Consider the following 24,226-nt stretch of genomic DNA (forward strand, 5'->3'; position numbering starts at 1 on the left):
TTGTATGGAAACATTATTCAATTTTAACTTTATAAGGTCCATACTGACACATCTAGCACTGATTAGTAGTAGCTATTGGTGGCTATTTTGACGTGTTAAGAAATCTACTTTCTGCAAACTGCTCTTACTAACGGGTCCATATTGACTCTCATAAAAATCTTATTCCTATTTTTTATTTTACTACCCATTTGTGTTCATAATAATCACTCTTTATATTTTTTTTCCTCATACTTTTTTGTTCATACATTTTTATTACTAACATCGGAACTCATAACAGACAGTGTTCATATTTTTTTTTACTCTAAATGTCATTACTAAGAACACATCTCAACTCATAATGTTGTTTTTCAGAAAAAAATCCTTCATAACAAACGCACATCATAATTTTCTTATTAATAATGGCATTGATAAGAAAACATTTGAACTCATAATATTGTTTTTCATAACGGAATATGTAATAATAATGTTCGGTCTTGGCGCTTAGCCGGCCGCTGCCGCGGCACGCTCGCTTCTCTAGCTCGGCTCGCGCGCTGTAAGGTCACAGTTCTACCTAACACTCCTCCTCGCTTCGCTCGTCGTCGTACCTAACGGAGTCCTTCCACAAATACATCATTTCGCACCATCGAAAATTTTCCAAGGCCCTGCGCGGAAATAATGCGGATAAATAACACTTATGATTAATAAATATATCATCATCATCATCATCATAATCTCAGGCGTAGGACGTCCACTGTTGGACATAGGCCTCCCCCATAGACCTCCAGTTGCTTCGGTTGGCAGCGGCTTGCATCCACCGTGAACCCGCGGCTTTAACCAGTTTAAGAAATATATGAAAACAATTTTTTTTTGTTAAGAAATTGTTTTTATAGCGTGGAAGAAATATTTAATGACGTGTCGATATAGGTTAAGCTTTTTGTAATATTGTCATGTATATGCTATTTTTTATTTATGTTATTTCAAACACAATACTTGCATTGTTTTTTTTTTTAATAAATATATGAATATTAATATTAACAAAGTTATGAATATTGGCGTTATGAATTCGAATGATCAGGAGTTATAATCGTTAGTATAAGAAAATATATGATTAGTGATATTATGAATTCCGATGATTATGAGTTTCGATCGTTAGTATTAAACAAAAATTATGAAGAGTGATCGTTATGATTTAAAATGATATGAGAAACATTTACGGACTTCCGATAATAGGACTTAAAATGTTATGTGAAAAAATGCGCACCCCTTACTAACATTATACAGTTAGGAAAAGAAATGGATGAGCGAGTGTGAATCTCAAAATGATCAACAGATACTAGAGTTGGCAGTAGCCGAGGTAATGAGATTTTGCTGACTGTATTTTTTGTTGATTTTACTTGCATTTAAAAATATTTTGTAAAATTTTAACTCCGCTATAGCCTTAGTCCTTTTCGACTGCATGCTGCATACTGTAAAATATTGTAAAATAGATAATTAAAAAAAAACCGACTAACTGAGAACCTCCCCCATTTCCTTAAGTCGGTTACAAAAGTAATTAGCTTTTAATATAGACGTCAAGCACCTTCGTGCGAAATTAATAATTATTCATTAAAAAGTTATTATATTTAAAAAAACACAAATTAATTCTGCCTGCTGTACTTTTAAATGGAAGATTGATTCTGCTCGGCGACAAAGTATTTAATCGTCAAAGTTCAATTTTTATTTCGTCATTCGAATGATTGGAAATTGTTGGGAATAAAACGAAGTCAAGTTCAAACGAAACAAAGGGTTGGAGGGTTCTATTGCTACCTAGTATTTATTTGAGACGAACCATTTCGATTTCGAGATGTGGTGTTGGAGACGGTATGCTGCGTATTCCGTGGATTGTGCGTCGAGTAGTCGCGTGACACCAATATTATCAATGCGAAAATTTATCTTTCTGTCTGTCTCTCTGTCCAGCTGTCAACAGACAGATTGATAGATAGACCTTTCTGTCTGTTATTTTTTGCGCTTAAAGTATAGAACGTATTCACTTGAAATGTTGTATAGAAGTTGTTTGGGATCATCCAAAGGACATAGTATAGTTTTTATCCCTGAAAATTGCATAGCATATATCTCGACATAAGGTCTGTATTGAATAGTTTCTGCGGGTCAGAGGTAAATCATTTTTCAAAGACTAAAGCCCTATTTAAACCGTGAGCGAAGCGGATCAGCGGACTCATTAATGACTTAGTTAAACCTAGTTACTTAGTTACTTGTACTATTGTCTATTCTGTGGTTAAACTTACATCGACCAACTTCATAGAGGTCCAGTTTTAATATTTCATGCAACCGAATCGTTGTACGTTAAATTACTTAAATCATTAATAAGTCCGCTCCGCTCGCGGTGTGAATTGGGCTTCAGTCGCGAGCACCAGTTTGCTGGAAATAAACACATAATCTTCCAGATTTAAAGCTACTGCAATTCGGTATTGTATGTATCTGCAGATTCCTAAAACCCCACTGCAATTTGTTTCGTAAGAGTAATCAGATTGCTTGTTCTTTTAATTGCTTTAAACACTTCCTCCGCACTTATTGTTACTTAGAACTGCTGTGTTTATTCTGAGAACCTTGAGAATCACCTCTGATGATCTCATGCATAAATTATAACTCCCATAATCGTAAAATTTTTACCTTTTAAAAATAATAATATTGCATTTTTAACTGTCAGGACAAGGTCCGTGAAGAAAAATGTTACAGTGTTTGTAAAAGTAAAAAAAATATATTTAAAAATGAAGAAGGTTTTTCAAAAATATTAAACGAATTGATCTTTTAACGTTTTCTTTGCTTTATCAGTTACTTTCATTTGGCAAACAATATTTATTGTTTGGTTTTGTGATATTCTATAAAATATAAAACAGAACTGACAACTGTGGGTACAAAATGATGAGGACCTTATCCATTTAAAAGATCAGGCAAATTTTCACCTTTACGAGCTTAATTTTTAAAAACCCTATCGATAGTAGTTTATACAACTATCAAACTTAAATTTCATTTTCTTTATTAGTACCTATAGGTACAGTCACCAGCACTAATATCTGACACAACAAGCGTGCATAAGTATCTGATACGACTCTATTTATAGGGCCGGAAGGACGTGTCAGACATTTTTGCATGCTCCGCTGTGGCAGATATTAATGCTGGTGACTGTACTCGTACGAAGCCAGGTCGAGCAGCTAATAATAAAGTACAAACCTTGTAGAGACCATTCTAAAACAAGAACATTAGCACAACGTGAGATAAATGATCAAAATTCACCGCTACCGTAAATACTGCTAGTTATTACCACAATTGAAACAATTTGAAGATATAAGTATAGCAAAACAGCAGTAATAGACACAATAAATGTAATGGTTTGTGTTAGGAAACGTTGATTGGCGGATCTAATCACAAATGCCTCTCGGAAGGTTAGTTAAACGCAGCCTTGGAGGCGAGCGGTTTTCACATCATCAAACGGCGCATTGTACAGATTTATAGCAGTAAAACAACATGACAAAAATAACAATACAAGTTGCACACACAACGCATGTTAGTAAGTTTACTATTTTTGCTTTCATTTTAACTACAAACTGTCATCCGCAACAATAGTTTACAATTCAGTCACATTTCAGTTACAGGCCTCGTCAAAAAGTTAAATTAATTTACAAATTGCCAGCTTCGTATAGCATGACGACCTTGACTGATTTGAAATAAAAAATATCCAGTAAAAACATGTGCTCTGTAAAAATAAAAATACTGTGCACGTGATAATTTAACACAGTGATTGATTTTTTTTTTTACTTTTGGGCGGATCTATATTTGTATTATTGATGATTACTGATCATGTGCGATAGTTAACATTGGTGATTTCTTATTACCTACGTAATACAGAAATGCCACAGTGCTAGTTAATATTTTAATTTTTACTTAATTTTCGCTGTAAGTACGGTATAAGTAAATATAAGTAAGTTTTCATTACAGCTTTATTAATTGCTAAGAAATAGAGTGCTGTTTTTAATCTGTCGACTATGAGCTTACCATGAATACTTTAACATACTCATTCTGTGCCACTCAATGCGTTTGCGCATGTCTGGTTATACTATAAGCTTGGTGCAAAGTTTTAACGCCCATTAACAGGCGCTTATGATGCCAGAGAATTAGTGAACTTAATTGATTGGGAAATAAAATAACAACTTTTGTTTATGTCACTAACAAAATAATTTATTAATGCCGTTTGATTTTGAAAAATAAAATACTTTTTTTTATAAACAATAATAATATTACACCAGAAAATTTCGTATAAGCGAGCGAAAACTCAACAGAGCTTATCTGTTAATCGCTCATTTTAGGTAGGTAAGTCTTAGGAAATACTTGTAATCATTATGTAGCGTGCGGTACTTGCGGCGCACACTGCAACGCCAAAAAAACAGATTTAATACTTTTTTTACATCTAAATGGGTTGTCGTTGTCACAAACCTGACTACACAGGTGTCAGACGGTAACTCATTAAGTTTACTTGGCAAAATACACTGCCATGTGCGCTTACCGTATATATTAGTTAGTGCATTTAGGTACCACATATTTCCGTAGATATTCTAGTTTAGGTAGATTACATATAATGATCTTACATTCATATCTAAATCATGCAATCTACTTATTTCGCACTGAAGCACTTCTATTTTAACAAGGTTATAAATATTAAATGATAATATTGTAACGGATAACTCACGTCTTAAACCGAGTTTAGCTCGACATGTTTCGGGCTATTTCAGCAGCAGAGCGGTGGCGCGTTGTGTGCGTGTTGCGGCAGCCGTCGAGTCGCGTGCTCCTGAGAAGAAGGGCTACGAAATAGCCCGAAACATGTCGAGCTAAACTCGGTTTAAGACGTGAGTTATCCGTTACAATATCATTTAATATGAGTGAGTCTGTAGTTTCAGGTTATAAATTTACAATACTCAAAGACCTTTGCCTCATCACTCTGTAAGTATCTTTTTCTTGGCTAAGTTAGGTACAATTGATTTCAATAGGCTTATCAACCTTATAACGATGTTACAGACATCCAAGCTGCGCGCGAATGTTTGTTTTATTGCATTTCCTTAAAATTACTTAAGTTAATTTAGGTTATTTTACCACGAATCGTAATCAAAATATGTTTAACTTCTATTATTTCCTAAAGTCAAATATCTTCAGGCGTATTTTCTAAGTGACGGAGATTACGCATAACCTTAATAATTCCTTGCGTCTGGTAAAAAATAAGTATGTATAATGTAATTAAAATGTCTAATTAAATGATTTAACTTTAATGTGGTACACGACATTGAAGAAAGAGGTTGGAAGAGCTGAGAGAGGGTGGAGAGTCTGTCTTTTACGTTGTCAACCAAGGCTTCAATATTAAATAAAAAAAACAAAAGCTGAACCGACCAGAAAAGTCAATTCGACTATCAAATCTGCTCAGTATTTCACGGGAATCAGTTAAGAAATGCGATCAGCAGAAGATAACATACCGGACAGGGGACCGATGTATGAAAGCATTTTTACCCAAGCTGAAACGCAGACGCTTCGCTTGCGCTTCATGCACGCTCAGTCAATTAACGAAACGAAGTGCAACATCAATGATTATCTAAAATCTAAACGAAACTCAGCGTATAAAAGCATTTCCCACCGTAGGTACATACAAAATCTGCAATATTGTTACAAACATAAAGGGTTTCCATGAACTAAATAACATCCAATGTAAGGCAACCACACACAGCCTTGTACGTGGATTTTACACTGTAATCGTCTTAATTTTATGCCTTAGAGAGCCTACGCTCTGTAATTTGTAACCCGAACAATGGACTGATTGACAGAAAACATTATGCATTTTAAATGATCATCCTTGTTATGAGGTCCCGATTAAAACGAGTACGAGGGAGGCGGTAGACGGCAACTTGTCATTTTCACACCTCACTTGATAGGGCTGTCTACTATTTAGCATGATTTTGAACATACTTTAATATACTGAGAGGTAAAAAATCTGGCCCTCAAATGTATGCAGTAATAGGTAATTTTGTATGTAGAGTTTGCCAAATTTTGTATCGCCGAGTATATTATCCTACACTGTCATGTGCATGTATTCAAAAAAGCTTTTGAACGACAATCATCGTATTTGTAGGTGAAAAACTTAAGTAAATCACCCGTTGTACGTACCTAGTACTATACGCACGGAATGCACGAGGGACTTAAGTGCCCTTCTTTACCGTGGTACCATCTGATAGTACCATTGATGGTACCACAGTTTTTTTTTTGCCGTAGTGCTCTCATTCTAGCATGGTGCGGGTGACAGCTGTCAATATCACAGACTAGACAGTCAAAGTAATAATTTAAAATCTTAATCCGATTACTACGCTAATTTTGATGACAATATTAGTTCTAATACTAAACGGAGTTTACAAGAATGTTCGTTAGTTATACCAATTAATAAGTATGGATAAAACTCATGATCCATTAGGTCCCATCACTAAACGAGTCTCTGGTGTTACGTTACATGCATATTACGTTTCTTCACTTAATTGTGCTTTGAATTTTATTAATTGATTATAAAAATCTGATAGGTTTTTATTTCGTATTACATAGTTCTTTATGTTCAAATATTTTACGCCAGTCATATTCAGGCTACAACTGAAATATCCATACTATATATCCATATTATATATTTTATATATCCATATACTAATATTATAAATGCGAAAGTGTGTGTGTTAGTGTGTATGTTTATCCGTCTTTCATGCCGTAATGGAGCGACGGATAGACGTGATTTTTGGCATAGAGATAGTTTATGGGCCCGAGAGTGACATAGGCTACTTTTTATCCCGGAAAGGGAAAGCACAATCCCGGAAAAATGCACAGTTCCCGAGGAAACAGCGCGCGATAACCGAATACCACGCGGGCGGAGCCGCGGGCAAAAGCTAGTACTTCCATATATTTAGACCACAGCAACTTTTTTTGACTAAAACGAAACGGTGCACCAAGTGTCACCCGCACCATGCTACAATGAAAGCACTTTAATAAATAATTTCAATTCTCTGTAACAATGTTTACTGAATGCCCTCTCCCTTGAAGCCCTCTTGTTCTGAGAGAAGGCCTGTGCCCAGCAGTGGGACGTATATAGGCTGGGAAGGAATGTTTATTGAATGACTTATAATGTCGTTACGACAAGGTTCTGTAGTGGCCTTGGAATCAAATTGGTTGTCTGTACCTAGTCCTTTTGCCATTAAGACGACTCAAACGCAAAAAAAAACAATATAATAAGTCTCTCATCCTTGAAAAAAAAAAAATACCAAGGTAATGAAAGTGGCCAAAAAGATACATTTTCAAAAACAAGCTAAACCGGATCCATATCGCTTTGTATAAATTTCTTGTCGACAAATTGCACCACATTAAATATACGAACATTAATCACCACAAAGACAGGCGAATGAATTATTTTGGATACTTACAAGGATTTGACTTTGACCGCAGCGTGGTGTCATAGTCTTGTCGGAAATAGTTGGACATTATATAATAAGCTGTTATTTTGCAAACAATGTTCAACGCGTGATTTTGCGTTGACATGTGAAGTGAAGTCAAAGTTGTTTAATCTAAATGCTTATCTAGTAGATTCTTATAAAAGTGAAATGAACGAGATACCATTAGAAACCGACGATTTTTTTGACCTTGTGCTGAAACTTGACATTGAAACAAATTTGTAAATAAAATTTATGTTTCCCTTTCATCTTGTAGCTAATATGTATTCTGTAGTTGAAGAGATACCAACAATGGCTGAGGAATCTGGATATCAATAGCAAAAAATGGCTGAATCGTCAATAGTATCCATGAGAGGATTATAATGAAGAAATAGGTAAAATTCATGACCATGACCATTTTTTGAAATATTATAAGAGTAAGATGATGGACCCTCTTGTTCTGAGAGGAGGCCTGTGCCCATCAGTGGGACGTATATAGGCTGGGATGGATGGATGGTATATGTGTATGTATAGGTATTACAATACTTGAAGTTTTAATAAACTTCGTCTCAAATAAAATATTAAAAACTTTATGCCCATTGAAGTTGAGAACAGTATTGAGAAGTTGTTAATAACCAAAACAAGTTATGGAATATAATAAGAAAATTAGAAAAACAAATCAATGGCTTTACGTTGTTTATACATAGGACCGGATTTACGACTGTGATGTTTGTAAAATAGTTGACTACACTTTAGAATGTGGATTTTTTTGTATCTTTATCTTCTTCTGTACTAAAATACTAAACAGGTAAGCTTTGTTCCTAAAATAATAGTTATACATATAACTGACATAACGTTGAACACAATATATTCTTATTACCTATATTAAGTTTGTGTACAACATTTTTATCACCTCTGGAACTCTTAGACTAATTAAAAAAATCTTTGATTTACAAATACTACTTTTTATCCCAGGAAAAAGACAAAATTGCAGCCTACAACCTAATCAAGCTGCGCGCTAACTTAAGCTGAGCTTACGTCGGTAACTTAGTTGTTTCCATAAAATACACGGTACTGTGGGAGATAAAAATAACGATAGGCGGCCAAGGCCTTACCAATGTTTCAATATATATAAAAATATTGTAATTCCTTGAGGCCTCAGCGAGGCCAGACGCCCCATCTAAATTCTAAATTTTATTTTTCTCACAAAATAAATACATTACTTAGAAACACTTGCTTCAATACCTACGCAATATAAATGATTTTGGTCTTGAATGAAGGTTTTTCTACGTGACAATGATAAATGGTTTAAGTTCTTTATATTTTGATTTTTTAATTTATAATTACAGGTAGGCACTGTGTATGTATGTACAGTCACGTGCAAAAATAAGTATCTATTCGAACCACTCAAAAATATGTTACTACGGCCTTATTGCGTCGGAATAAGAGTCTTTAGTATTTATTTTTAAACTTTGAATAAGTTCATATTTTTTATCATAGTTCCACAGTTTAATTTCATAGTTTATACCTCTATATTTTGGGAATATTATGAGTAGGAACTGCAGTACTCAACTCATACAATATACAAAAATTACACCCAATTTCAAGTCAATTTGACCTATCATTATTGTAATAAAATTGTGCAAATTAGCAACTTGCCAGTTAATTCAATAAAAAGTAGTAAAATTGAATCGACTGTACCTCCACCGTAACTATAAGGTACACCTCTACACGGTTTTTTTTAAATGAAAACTTAAACATTCTGCAATTGCAACACATTAAAAAAGAACAGAAATTAAATGCTTGACCCGGGAAAGTTCTTTTCTGATTGGTGATCTACTAGTTGTTTTTTTTACAAGCTTTTATTTTACTTGCAATGTACGTAATGGCCATAATTTCTTTTTACATTCTAAAATTCTAAAATCACCAATTAGTGTATTTTATTTTGTTAATACCTATTACCTACAACTATCTAATTCTAATTGTTTGAACAGCCCTACAAATCGCAGCGTAGGAGGCAAGGATACCGTTTTATGTTTACGCATTACGTACGTTGTCGCCATTGTCGGTGTATAGATTAAGCTAATGATCGGCTTAGTAAAATGCACTTAGAATAAGCGCATAATTAATAGCAAACAACTATACATAAGTACACAAACGATCTATTTGTATTATACAAACGTACAATATCATTCGATACTTAAGATTATGAAGAGGAGAAAGTTTTCGTTGACTACTTGTGCGCTTCACAAAAAAAATGCTAATTTCACTTTAGTCGCCGATCCATAAAAAACATTTCCCTACAAATGAATTGGGATATTTTGAGAAATTATGTTAATTAACCCGTACCATTTTCCCAGCCGCCTGTACATTTATTTGCGTATCAAAGTCGAAGATGAAATTGGCATATTTTTTGTGAAATGCTCATTTAGCCTTTTCAGGGTTCCGTGGCCAAAATGGCAAAAACGGAACCCTTATAGTTTCGCCATGTCTGTCTGTCTGTCTGTCCGTCCGCGGCTTTGCTCAGGGACTATCAATGCTAGAAAGCTATAATTTTGGCACGAATATATATGTAAACTATCCCGACAAAATGGTACAATAAAAACATAAAAAAAAATTTTTTAGACTACGTGCGGGTCATTTTTTTTCTCATCCAACCTTGTAGTGTGGGGTATCTTTGGATAGGTTTAAAACTATTAGGGGGTTGCTTAAACGATTTTTCGATTCAGTGATTTGTTTGCGAAATATTAAAATCGAGCGTCCCCCCCTCTAAAATCTAAACTGTTGGATGGAAAATTGTAGTAAGTATATCAAAATTACAAGGAAAACAATAACGGTTCAGTTTTCTTGAGAATTATTAGTAGTTTAGTAAATAGCATAAGCTAAGCTATAAAATATACCTACCTAAACTTGGAATATTCCGTACATAAGATGAAATCCTTAGAAAAATATTACTTATTTTTTTCGTAATGGCTACGGAACCCTATTTCGGGCGTATCCGCCACGCTCTTGGCCGGTGTGATATGATCAAAATTGCCTGGGACAAGTACAAGTCCTACAATGGTTCTGTTTATCCTTTTGAGGTACGGACCTATAAAACAGTAAAGTTAACTGTGTGTCCTTCATTTTATTTATAGTGTCAATAAAGTCTTCACCGTTCTAATTTTAGTTGGTGTGGCTGAGTCACATATCAGTAGGTAGGTAATCCATTTCGGGCTACGCTTCATCCGAGTTCTAGGAAAGAGTGATTTACTTTCAACATTATTATTGCTTACGAGAAACATTTCGTAGAAAGGTAAGTGCTATAGTGCTGTATAGTGTTAGCGTTATATTCTATTTGTTCTAAGATGATTCAAATGACACTTGATGATTATGTAACTTTGTGAGGCGGTAACTATTTTTTATTTTTTCCAACAGAGATATAATGCTTGAAAAAATGAAATCACATTAAAACTACTGATTGTTCTAATATTTGAACTCAGGTAACAGTTATATTATTAACTTATTTTCTTTAATGAACGCCCTTACAATGTTGTTGCAATAGGCCGCAATTGGTAGAGGTGAGGGTTATCGGTAAAATTAAAAGCGGTAAAATAAACGAGCTTATTTGCAAGATTGTTCGTCAGAGTCTAAAAGTGACACTCCAAGCGTTGAATAAATTATATTTTAAAATTCAAATAAGACTTTCAGTTCGATAGCAAATAATGCTATTGCCACTTTTAGCACTAGGTACATGCAAAAGTATCGATAGTTTGCGTAACAGTAGGAGGGACTCTAGTTCTGTCAATTTGGCCTGTCATTTGAATCATGTTAGAACAAATAGAATAGTGTTAGGGCTGAAATCTAAAGCTGTATTTTCTTGAATAATTTCATTGAATGAACTCGGGTTACTTAGGCTTTTTTGGGTGTTTTTTTTTTAATTTTTAGGACTAGGACTATTTTTAGGATCACTGAACTAATTGATCACTGAATATATTATTTCATTAATAGTAGTCACACACACACATTAACTTAGACAATTTTTACACTGGCGAATGTTATTAATAACTGTTACATTGTCACATCTTCCAATAAGTTTTAGTGGGAATTGTTTTAGGATGTAGGCTATACTTATCGCACTATTTTAATTTACTCCTTGCTATTAATGTGCTATTAATGCTCCTTGTGTTAAAAATAAAGTTGTGTTAAATACTTGTGATGTATACATATCATTTAATAATATTGTAAATCTGTTTTAAAAAAAATATATACCTCGTTGAGTTTCTTGCCGGATTCTTCTCAATAGAGGTTTTTCCGAACCGGTGGTAGATTTTTTTTTGACATTCATAAGTGCTTGTTATAGCCTAAATTGAATAAAGATATTTTTGACTTTGACTTTGACTTTGATTAATTGTGTCTGTATCTGTTTTTTCCCCAATAAAGAGAAAAAAAAATGTACAGTTCGCACGCAGATGATTTTACAGACAACAGCTAGTTTCTTATATAAATAGGTATTATTACAATCCTATTATATTTCATATTATCAAGAACATTTGTACTTAATAAGTAAGTACAATAAAGCAGGTGTTAAAAGTTCTGTATGAAAATTATTTGATAGCGCTACAGTAACAACAGAAAAAAAGTTTATGTATGTACATTTCAATAATTGCTAAAGCTGCGATCGGACATCAGCGGGGCGAGCAGCGGCGCCGCGAGCGATTTATACAATACAATACAATACAAATATTCTTTATTGATCACCATAAAAGCAGTACAGAGACATTACAAAAATAAAAATAAAAATTTATCTGTACATTGCGTGTGCTACCAGGTAACTACTGAGCGGCATAGCGCCTGAACCGGCAATGGACAAAGGACACGGCTCACCGCTCCTAAGATCTATGAGAACCTTGTGAACGTAAGCTATACTCAGCCGCACAAAATTTGGCCCACTCTACATAGAGAATTACCTATTATTGCATACATTTGAGGGCCAGATTTTTTCCGCTCAGTAGGTATATGTATTTTAAAACAAATATGGCGAAAGCTTCCTAGAAACAATTCAAATTAATCAGCCAAATTTCTTAGCTAAACTAAGAAATTACGCAACACCCGGCCAACGGATCGCTATCGAATTCAAATTATGGCATCTGCCTTTTATATCGGCTATAATTCCAACCAGGAATGCAATACCTAAGGTTTTAGGTTTCTTCTGAGAACAGCCAACAAAAACTTAGGTAAACTCACCGGACGCTGTTTTTTTTGGACTAAAAAGTCGTTCATCATTCCAAGGTTAGAGACTAGACGCACCAACAAAGGCTGTCTGTCTCTGTTTTTACAAAAAGTTTTTTAGCAATGTCATATGTGTTGGGTAGGTACAGCCGAAGTCACGCAAAGGTCAATCGTATTTGGCATAGGTATTTTCTTATTTGGCGCTTAAAAAAGTAAACTTGATTTTTTGCGCCGTTTATCTTTTTTAGATGGCGAGGTCACATTCTTTGTGTGGGAATCCGTTTCACTTCGGGCGAGTGATGTTTCTTGGTATTTTGGTTTATTGTAGTTACTTAATTTGCGTAAGTAAAAATCATAAAAAAAAACCTTAAATTCGAGATGGATGTAGTCAATTTGTAAATAATGCGATTTATCATTCATTATTTCTTCGTATATTCAATCTAATATTCATGTACATTACTTATTCTTTGATGATGATGATGATGTGATCCTGTTATCCTTCACTAGGAACATAGGGCTCTTAGAAGAGTTTTCCATTTGGCTCGATCTTGCGCGGCCTCTTTCTGCTCTTCCCAGCCGAGACCAATTGAGTCAGCCTCCTTCTCAACTGGCCTCCACGTGGTCCGGGGACGCCCTGGCCTTCTTCTGCCACTTACTTATTCTTTACTCTTTATCAATATAAAAATTGCAAAAGTAACTATGTCTGTCTGTTTATTTATATATTTTACTATACCTAAGAGGGAGGTAAATGAGCATACGGGCTCCTGTTGGGAAGTGATCACGACCGCCATGAGTACCAACAACTCAAGGATAATAAAAAAAAGTTGGAAAACACCCAACTTTGTCACTTCAAAATTCAATATCTCAAAAACGGCTGAACCGATTTTGATAAAACATGTCTAAGAACCATCACTAGAAAACCTGCTTTCAAATAAAAAAACGCATTCAAATCGGTCCACCCGCTTAAGAGCTACGATGCCACAGACAGACACACAGACATAAAGACCCACATAGCGCTCAAACTTATAACAACCCCCTTTTTGCGTCGGGGGTTAAAAACGAATATATTTTTGTTACCTCTTCACGCTTACACTTCTGAACCGATTTAGATGAAATTCAGTATGGACGCAGGCAGAACCACGGGTCAGAGCCAGTCTTACAGAAAAATCCCGAAAGATTTATAATTAGCCGATAAGTTAGAAAGTTAGCGGAGACAAAATAAGTGAATTAATGTACTCAGCATCCAAACCCTGACAAACGAGATACTATCGCGTCGACCTTACTTTTATTTCTGCTGTTTCGCTTTGATAAACTCCCACGGGTCACGCTTTGTAAATAAAACTAATTGAAATGTGTAGTTTTGTAAACTTTATGTTTTCACACGACCCATTTGTGAAAATTATTGCTTAACGTAACCCCTGGTATGCTTAAAATGCGGATCGCTGTCGTCTGATCGTCTGTCTGTGTGTCTGTCTGTGGCACTGTAGCTCTTTAACGGGTGGACTAATTTGAATGCGGTTTTTTTATTTGAAGTTCGACCAAGTGTCACGCATAAACTTGTCAAGATATAATATACCTATAGGAAACCTGGAGCCTGGAAAAATAAATTAACAAGTAAAGTAAGTAGTAAAAAGAAAAACTTAAGTAGGTACCTTGACAAGTTTGAAAAGTAGGCGCTTACTTAAAAAAATACTTTATTTTTGTAAAAAAATGTTTCAATAAAATAGATTAACATTGTATTACCTATATAGGGATGAGTCAATTTACCATAAAAACCTTCAACGCCTTTTAGAAATGCTTCAATTATTGTTTTCCATGAACCGTCCCGTGTTAAACACATGTTTAACGGTTAACTAAGTTTTTATGGGTTGTTGTGGATTTCTCAGTTTAATACTCATAGCGTCATCTATGGACCAATTCTGACAAGACTCATTTTTCTGCATTCGAAGTGGGTGGACGTTAGCCACTTTATTTACATTAATAACGGAAGACAGAAATATTGAAACTGTATCAATATTTAACATATATGCTAACTAGGTAACTTTTAAATCATTAAGTAATTTAAAGGTAAATTACTTTTCATAATAATGCAAAAATAGAAATGGTATTTGAAGCTTTACTACTGCCATCTATTAGAAATTTATGAAACTACTTGAACGTGAGGCTTAGTTCATTTAACGCTGTAGCTGCACGTAACGGGTCTCGTACTGGTCTTGCAGAACTTCGCTAGATGTCGTAGTTAACACTTGTAAGCAATTGAAAAAAATCGGCCACTAGATGCGTGCCGGACACGCCGAAATAGGGTTCCGTATTACGAAAATGAAAACAATATTTTTCTAAGGATTTCATATTTTGTATGGAATATTCAAAGTAGGTATATTTTACCTTAGGCTGCTATTTACTCTTTAACTACTAAAATCTCAAAAAACTTAACCATATGGTCCTTGTTATAGTTTTCCTTGTAAGTTTGATTATACTTACTATTGTACCATTTATCGGCATAGTTTACATTAATATAATATCCGTGCAAAATTACAGCTTTCTAGCATTGATAGTCCCTGAGCCAAAGCCGCGAACGGACAGAAGACAATTATGACGAAGCTATAAGGGTTTCGTTTTTCCATTTTTGGCTACAGAACCCTAAAAAACATAAAAATGCCGTGGGTAATGTAATGTTTATGGCTAAAAAAATAACAGTCTGTCACAGGGCTGTATCTTAAAGCCACAATACAGATGAAAATTGCACATGACTTATCGTCGTATTTCTATTTACAACAACTAATAGGTAAATAAAAAAATGAGGGAGTCCCCTTACAATAAACGTTTTATATTTATAATAATATACAAAGTTTCAAATGTTATCCCTAAGAACGACTAATGATCGATAGGTAAGTAGGTATGCATGCAGTCGTCTTGTTTACCTACTCATTGAAGCATTCTTTGTTTGAGGTTTGTTTGTTAACAGGTACAGTCACCTGCATTAATATCTGCCACAGCGGAGCGTGCAAAAATACCTGACACTTCCTACCGGCCCTAGAAATAGAGTCGTATCAGATATTTATGCACGATTTGTAGAAGAATGCGACTTGGATAGGTTAGGTTCCGCCTTAGCCTTCGATGTTAGGTTTTTTTTATAGCAGCCAGATAACTCCCACTAGGAAAGTAGGTTAGATGGATGCCATTTATTATGTTGCTAAAATTCAGGTGTTTCAATAAATACATTCGACGAAATTTCGCTTGTGAATAAAAAATTCGGCTTTTTCATTTTAGGGCTAGTGAAATTAGTGGTAGTGAAAATAGGATTACTTAAAAATTTTCGGGCTACCATAGGAGAACCATGAAAACCATGTTACGTTAAACATACAAATTTAAAACTCAAAATTATACAAACTGGTCAAGCGTGAGTTTGTCTTGTCTTATTTTGTTTATCAGTATAGGAGCTTTATTTATAAACTTACATAAAGCTAGTCAATTTGATAACTGAAGGACTAAAGTCCTTACTTTACAATTACTATTTACATTATAAAATAAATCTAAAAATTAATCAATCCTAAAAAATCTAAAATACCTAAATCTTAAAAAAATCATTCCTTTGTATTAATCCTTATCTAAATAAATATAATTTACATTATAAAAATTATTATTGTGTCCTCTCTCTCTCTGTGTGTGTGGATGGTTGTGGGTATGGGTGTGCGGGTGTGCGTGTGCGTGGGTGTTCTATTAAACTGTAACACCAGTGCCAGTTTAAATCATGATTTAGGTTTAATATAGGAAGCCTGGCTGCCTTTACAAACCCGTACACAGAAACTTACGAGTTTTAACACAAAATAAATCCCCTGTTCGGCGTCACGAGGTAAGCCCCAAGTTATAGGAAATTAGAGAGAAACAAAACAAAGTGGTTTAACTTTTTTTAAAGAAAGTAAGTAATTGTAAATAATATGTCGTCATGTTTCTTCGAAATGTATAAAAGAATAAAGAGTAGGTAGGTAACTCTCTGACATAGGTGGGCACAGTTGATTAACTTCGTTAATCGTCAGTGTTAAATTTTCCAAAATTTAACGCAAGTTAACCATTCAAAACTTCTATTGGTTTTGGGCTGAATAGAAAGAAACTAAATAATACACTATTAGTAGTTAGGTAGCTTACAAAAAACTTAGGTTCTAGTTGCCGTGCACACTGAGCAATTTTAAATTTGTGAACCAGCCCAACCATGAGTGTCTAAGTCTCGGCACCATATATTTATGTCATGACGGGTAGACGGTACCCACTGATTGAAGACTTTCGTTTTCAGATTCTGTGGAAGAGGACGTAAAATCCGTTCTAATTAACACGGCCTCTTGCGTTGTTGACGTTATATGAAAGCGGGCATGTTATCGCATTCCAGTTCATTCGAACAAACATATAACTTTAGCGTCCTGCTTACACTCACGCCATGCCTAGCATAAGCTATATATATGCATCATACTCGCACGCGCACCTCGCATATAATATCGTTCACCATTCGACTCGCCGAATATACGAACGTGGCTTGGCGCGTAATTCAAAAAACAAAATGACAACATGCCAACAAACGACTAATGTAACGGAAGTTCAATTTAACGGAAGTTAGCAAGAGCGTTTGAAGTTAACTTAAAAGTCAATCCGTTAAGCAGATTGTTAGCTTCGTTAATTAACGATTAACGGGTTAACGAGTTTATGACCAGCTTTGCTCTGTGACTGATAGTGATGGACGGACAATGCACAGTCCTTTACTACTAACTCTTGGCGTTCGAGAGGAAATTTGGCAGGATATGTTCCTTAGGAATGAGGTGCATTAAAACGGGGATTTCCTGATTTGATCCGCATGGAGCGGTTCGCTTCACCGTGGCCAGGCTGAGCGTGCTGGTCCATTTTGTCCTTTGCCATTTTTTTAATCATGATCAGTCCACAGAGGCGCTAAGACACGGGCTAAGAGTGTAGTTGTTGTGGCTTCGTCTAGAAGTGTTTCAAGGAGGCTTGGCGGCTGTGAAGCTGGTTGGCCTGCCCAGCGTGGTTCACTATGACGCTGGGACGTCCGGCACGAGACGGCGTCCTAGAGTGCCCACAGTGACCTGCAGCTAGGTCTGGCAGCTTCGGAGCCCGAGGTAATAAGAGTTACCTTACCTTTAGATTGTTTAGTAATAACAGACCACTGGCCAAATTGCATTTACGACCCTTCAATTTTCATAGTGAAGTAGGATTTAAGTATAGTAGTTTCGACGACCAGATGGCCTAGTGGTTAGAGAACTGAGTACGAAGCTTGAGGTCCCGGGTTCGATCCCGTGTCGGGGCAGATATTTGTAATGAATAATACGAATGTTTGTTCTCGGGTCTTGGGTGTTTAATATGTATTTAAGTATGTATCTATATCTATATAATTATATTTATCCGTTGCTTATTCCATAACACAAGCTTTGCTAAGCTTACTTTGGGACTATTGGTGTGAATTGTCCCGTGATATTTATTATTTATTATTATTATTTATAAGTGCACCACATTGCGCTCCAAACTCGAATAGCTGATGTTGGAAAAGCGACCGCCAAACTTAAGTGGGACTGGGCCAGGCATGTCCGCCGGATGCACCCACAAAGATGGGCGCATAAAGCCACATGGTGGGCACCGCATCACGGGCACCGACGGCAAGGCAGGCCGAGGTGGAGATGGCGAGATGACCTGGACGCGGAACTGAATGAGTGGCCAAATATAGCTCTGAATAGGGAGATGTGGAAGTCAAGAGGAGAGGCCTTTGTCCAGCAGTAGGAAACAGTTATAGGCTAAATATAATAAGTGTATGTACTGATGGTTGATGAAAGCAGGATGATTGAGTAATTTATATGGTTATAGTAAATAAACATCTTGTTGCACCCAAACTTTGGTTTGATTTCTCACCTGCAGCGACCCGCTACCCCGTGTGGAAATATCATTACACTACTTACATTTAATTTTTCTATAGAATACAACGCCTATCGCTTCCAACTTAACTGCTCGTTAAGCGCTAGCGCACCGGTAGTTTCATAACCTAGGATAATAAACTAAAAGCCTTTGAAATTCCCTTACAAAGAAAAGCTTATTACATTAAAATTTCTTTATGAAAGTCGCGGGCGCAATATCTTGCCACTTCACCGGCGTATCTCCTTGAAATGATATTTGAATTGCAAGAGAAAGTCTAGGGTTTGGAATTGATGTCTAAATTGCTTTATTGTGAATGTCATAGCAATATCTTTAAATTATAGTCAAGAGGTTATGAAGTAAATCCTGAGATATTTCACAAATATGAAGTTTCTGAATATTGACAATGTAAATTATTTGAAAAAAAAATGCATGCAAAAAAAAAATTATACACTTACCCAACTAAATGATTGTACTTAGTACCAAAAAATGAATAAAAGGGAAAACTAACAGCAAAATTTCGCTCGGTGTACAACAGTAGGAAGTTAAATAAATTTTCAGCTCATACTAAACATCGTTGTACCATCTCAGATGCCCCTATGGGCGAGCTGCATGCAACTCCATCAGCTCTACATACCTTATATTGGAAGGGTGCGAAGTACTAGGTGGGGGTAATGAAATCTATCGCAGCGCTCATAGTGGCCAGAAGAAGAAATAATCTAGGCTCTGTCATCTGTCATACTCATATGAATCTGTCATTAACAAAGCAATTTGTATAGACTTTAACTACCTAATTTTAGTAATAGATGTTAGTGTTATGAGGCGAGCTTGAATTATTGAACACTGTTTCCTGTTTTGTTCTTAATTCCTCTACATCTCGGACATGTCCAGCAACAATTTTCCTTATGAAACGGTTTGTGGTTGGAATTTTATATTGAGTGATACTCACAAAACCATCACAAAACCGGTCTTCAAAATGATACTCATTTTGATCTGAAAACGTTATTTAATTTATTACTAGCGATAAAAGAACAATTATATAATTTTACTGTTATTCAAAGAAACCAATAAGATAGCTTTATCTTTTCGTTTTACAGTAAAAGTACAACTAAACATGAAGTAAACAAACCCTGACATAACAAAAATAAAACACACTTTTTGAATACATTTTACTTACCTCATTTAATTTTAATGACCAAAAATGAATTCACTACCTTTTGTCCACCCAAATCACGGTATCACAGTAATTTTGTATTATAAATTAATACGTTATAGATTTGATTTTTGTCACAATGTCGCGATGAAATTTCAAAACGTCAGAGCATCAGAGCCAAAAAAGTTGCGGACGCTAGGTGGCGCTGATGTAGTGCACAGAGCCAATAGATAACGGCTGAGTTTTTCCATCTTGCTAGAACTTGGGTGCCTTTAAAAAGTGTTCCACTTTTGGCAAGGCCGGCAATAATTTTCCAACAGTTTCGAAGTTCGTGTCGTTCCGTCCCTCTGACACTCATACTATTTAATACGAGATTGAGAGGGACGGTACGATACGAACTTCAATTTTTCGAATTTCGGAGTAGGCCCTCCTGTTGGTATCCATAGGCGACGTCGATCACTAAAAACCAAATGAATGTTATCGGGTTTTATGTAATAAAAAATACAAGGTTGTGGTCAGCTGTAACAGCATCTTGAAGATAACCGATATTAAGGGTGCGGTTAATGACGTGTTTATCGACTCAGATTGAACGGCAATACAGGATCTGATAATTCGTGGTCTTATGGCAAATTACTTAGTATGGGCCAATGAATTATCAGATTGTGCATTACTTACTGCTGCAATTGCAATTTGCTGCAATAAATTTATATATTTTTATTTTGAATTGAATATTTAAAAAAAACGATTATGAACTTATGATTGTTTTTTGGAGTCTTTTTGTATTTTTTATTTCAACTCGAAATTTATTACTTTTACGGGTATCCCGTGAAACCATATCGAAAATACAAACTGAGACATGGATGCACAGAAAAATCAGAAAAAGAGACCAGCACTGGAAGTCGAACCCAGGTCCTCAGCATTCCGTGCTGCGTGCTATAATCCCTACTCCACTGCTGGACAGGAATCTAGACACGAATATTTCCTATGCATACATATCTCAGGTTGCTTATTTCTACTTTGCTACTTATTAAGCAGCAGCAGTAACGTAAAAAATAAACCGATCTCAAAAACTGTCCAACTTTAGGTTCTATTAAAGTCCGCCGTGCCTATATTTAACACCCCCAATTTTACCAAAAATACAAACCCAGTGAAGCTTAGATTTGCGTTAGTGTGTGTTTGTCATGAACCCTCACCCCCACTCTCGCTGTACTTACTGGGGGAAATTAAAATTATCAAACTGAAACACCGACACGAAAAATCATTGGAGCATGGCATTGGGTGACTTACATCAACAAAACATCGCTTAAAGGTCGTTAAATCTGGCTTAAGTATTAATAATTATCTAAAAACAACTTAATGTTTTTTATATATTTTATTATTTTATACCGACCAAGTGCGAGTCGGACTCGCGCACGAGGGTTGCTTACATCTCTAAGAATCAAACTAAATAACTAAGATAATTTATTATTAATTGTCTTTCGAATTTCATGACTTTACTTTCTCGGTTGTAAACGGTTGTATACTCCGGGTAGCCCTGCGTATACGTATTTACGAAACTGAATCTACCGAATTCCCTCGTGGAAGAAATGCGTATTACTACTACTAACACCTTAGGTACTTTGCGTAACTAAAGTTACACCCTAAACATTTTTTACAAGGTGCATGGAAAAGGGGGTAAGTGTATTTACGTCCCAGACTCTCAAAAATAGCCTGCGTAACAATGGCTTAAGTTAAATTACGCTTTTTTGTAATGTGAGTGTCGTAGTATTTGACGATGTATTATGTACCTTTACCACACTTGCATTGCATGTGTATTTTCTTTGTTATAAAACACGTAGCTAATTGATTTTCTTTAGAACTCTTGTTTTTAAACCTATAATATTGAAATTTACACACAAGATGTATTTTTTCATCTTTAATCGGTGGTCAATTAATTGCGAAAACGCGTAACTATGTTTTACGCGTTTCTAGCACGAAGGGTGCGATGTAACTGTTTAAGTTCATAAAGATAAGCCGTAAACCAAACGATTCTCGTATGGGATTCTTCGTTGTTTTAGTTTTACCTCTGTCACGATTTAACATACAAACCTCAAACTTGGAATTTTGAACCATGAAAACTCAAATTTGTAATGATCATAGAGGTAAAAATATTCTGCATTATCAACAAATGATACAAACCGGTCAAGCATAAGTGGTCTTATGGAAAACATTTAAACTTTGTGCATATAATTTTAAACAATACGTCTCTTGAATCGGGAACCCCTTTAATCTTTAATCCACACCTACTGTAAAAAAATACACATAAACAAAGACCAAACAAATCAGGTAGGGCAACTTAATGTCCCTTGCCTATTTTAATTATAAAGGCAGAAGGTTTCGTCAAAAATTTGTTCCGTAACTAGTAGTTCACACTCTACTAAGTAAGCGGTGCCTTCTTGAGTAGTTAAAAATGTTTAAGGATTGAGGCAATTGTTTCAGGCAACTGCATCGAGACGGGCCCACAATATGGGTCAACTTGCCGAAGTTAGCAATCACTGAAACTAGAGAAACATTTTGGTCGAAACCTACATTAAGATCAGCTTATACGGAATCTACGGGAAACGGGAAAAGACCACGTGGTCGCTCACCTATGGTGGTCAGACCTAGTTAAGTCTCACTGGTGTATCCGTCACAAAAGCACTAAAACGAGCCTTTGTCCCTTATTTAGTTCCTTCAGATCACACACTACACGTCCTACAGAAATGAAGATACCGACGAAGAAGAAGATAAGGAAGCTATTTAGCCTCCGAAGTAAAAATGTTCTACGAATTGAAGTGTAGAAAGAAACAGCTATGAAAATATGAACAAACATGAATCCACAGTAACTTCAAACGCGCCCTTAAATGTTTTCAGGGTCTCCTTTGACAAATTTAATGTAACCTTAAGTCGATTGGAAGGAAAAACGAGCCCAAAGTAATTTGTTTTCTTGTGGTCTTCAAAGGGAAATATTTGTACACAAACGTCTAAAAACACGTCTAGATGGAATGTTAAGGTGGGTGTTAAGGTAAAAATGGTAAAATCCTTGTCTAGTGAGTTGTGTTAGGGAAATGAAAAGACAATATATCTATTACCGTGTTCATAAAATATTTTTTTGTCCAATTAACTTTTACCTTTTTTTATCTCCTCATTTCTGACATCTACTGATAAGAAGTCATACTTAATTAAGCTTGTTACTCTGGTTTGCTCAGTCCGATACCACAGTTTCCGTTCATTACCAGTTTTAAGTACAAGCCAGGCAAACTATTTAATAAATAGACGAACACTTTTCTTCTAAAGATAAAACAATAAACATTAAAATGTCAATAATTCAATGGGCTGCAAAAATAAGTGTGAAGCTTGGATTATAGACATTGCAGCAGAAAAGTAGATGTTTCAATTACGTAAGCTCAAAACGACTCGGCTATATCGGCTTTAAACAATCGACCAATTATATGGGCCCTTAACTAAGAATTTTCATTAAAATTAAACGCCAATACAACCCGAGCATTCGAAACATTCCGGCAATTCCATTCCCCAACCTCAAATGAATACACGGTTACCTACCACTCAAGTCACAAACACCTCCTACCGCAACACCGACCACCGGTAAAAGCATGCGGCTGCAAAACAATTCAATTTTCACAACGTTTAAACTTTAAAAGCCTTAGTCGATTATCACCAAATTACAATCGACGCGCCCAAAAACATTAAACAGGCTGTTATACGCTTTAAATTAAAGGAAATACGACACGATACGCCTTTTAAAAGCGGTAACTTTTTGTGGCTGAATCGTTCGTAAACCACCCTATCTGTCTGTTGTCTAATAGATTTTTATATAAAAGTATACTTTGGTGCTGAAAGTTTAAGGGTGCAATGCAAGTTCCAAGGCAGCATTATTTAAAATGGTAAATTCATATAGAAACAGCCGACAGTGTTTATAAAGGTTCATTCATAAATGCTTGCAGGTGACGGCACTTTGATCTTTGGGAAACGTATTTTTCATATTTTTATCTCGAAGAACGTTCGGGACGCTTGTAATACCTTAAATACCACGTGTTTGATGTTTTCTCAAAACACGATTTTCGTATTTATGGGGGTTTGGAGCGGAGTCAATCTTTTGAACTAAAATGTTTGCATTGAACGTACCAAAATGGTTTTTTGGCTGTTTATTTGTGCAGTCTATTGATTGAATATTATATTAGTTGGTACTCGTAGTTATTATGAGGACGCTCATTGGTTAAACAACTTTACATAGATAAGAAGGTACGTATATATGCGTAGTCTGCCAAGTAAGAGCACTATCGTTTTTATGACTGCTTCTATAATATCAATAAAAATGAGTGATTTAATCTAATCAACTTACATTGAAACTTAGATGGTGGGTCTAGGCCTGGAGGTAGACAATTGCAGGCTGAATAGTGTTTTGTACCAGACACTCAGAAATATTAATTTATTTATG

Source organism: Choristoneura fumiferana, chromosome 18 (assembly GCF_025370935.1).
Source record: "Choristoneura fumiferana chromosome 18, NRCan_CFum_1, whole genome shotgun sequence".
Lineage (NCBI taxonomy): Eukaryota > Metazoa > Arthropoda > Insecta > Lepidoptera > Tortricidae > Choristoneura > Choristoneura fumiferana.